Genomic DNA, 723 nt, shown 5'->3' with positions numbered 1-723 from the left:
TTGAGTGGTTTTGATTAGATCAGAGACCATGGTTGCTAAGTCAGAGTGGCTCTGCTTAGAACTCTCTGTCTGTTGCTGAGAAGATGATGGAAAAGGCTTGCTATTGCTAAACCTGTTTCTTCCACCATTGTTGTTGTTGAAACCTTGTTGAGGTCTCTCTTGATTCTTCCATGAGAAATTTGGGTGATTTCTCCATGAAGAATTGTAGGTATTTCCATAGGGTTCTCCTAGGTAATTCACCTCTTCCATGGAAGGGTTCTCAGGATCATAAGCTTCTTCCTCAGATGAAGCATCCTTAGTACTGTTTGGTGCATTTTGCATTCCAGACAGACTTTGAGAAATCAAATTGACTTGTTGAGTCAATATTTTATTCTGAGCCAATATGGCATTCAGAGTGTCAATCTCAAGAACTCCTTTCTTCTGACTGGTCCCATTGTTCACAGGATTCCTTTCAGAAGTGTACATGAATTGGTTATTTGCAACCATTTCAATCAATTCTTGAGCTTCTGCAGGCGTCTTCTTCAGATGAAGAGATCCTCCAGCAGAGCTATCCAAGGACATCTTAGATAGTTCAGAGAGACCATCATAGAAAATACCTATGATGCTCCATTCAGAAAGCATGTCTGAAGGACATCTTCTGATTAATTGTTTGTATCTTTCCCAAGCTTCATAGAGGGATTCTCCATCCTTCTGTCTGAAGGTTTGGACTTCCACTCTAAGCTT

The 723-nt window shown here is 40.5% G+C and overlaps 1 non-coding gene across 1 annotated transcript; it reads left to right on the top strand.

Moving 5' to 3' along the window:
* The first annotated feature begins 615 nt into the window (after positions 1–615).
* Positions 616–723, top strand: LOC130971800 (small nucleolar RNA R71). Its single transcript, XR_009083009.1, has one exon. It is a non-coding gene; the product is annotated as a small nucleolar RNA R71 (small nucleolar RNA).

This window comes from Arachis stenosperma, chromosome 3, assembly GCF_014773155.1.
Source record: "Arachis stenosperma cultivar V10309 chromosome 3, arast.V10309.gnm1.PFL2, whole genome shotgun sequence".
Lineage (NCBI taxonomy): Eukaryota > Viridiplantae > Streptophyta > Magnoliopsida > Fabales > Fabaceae > Arachis > Arachis stenosperma.
This window is presented reverse-complemented; position numbering and strand designations above follow the sequence as displayed.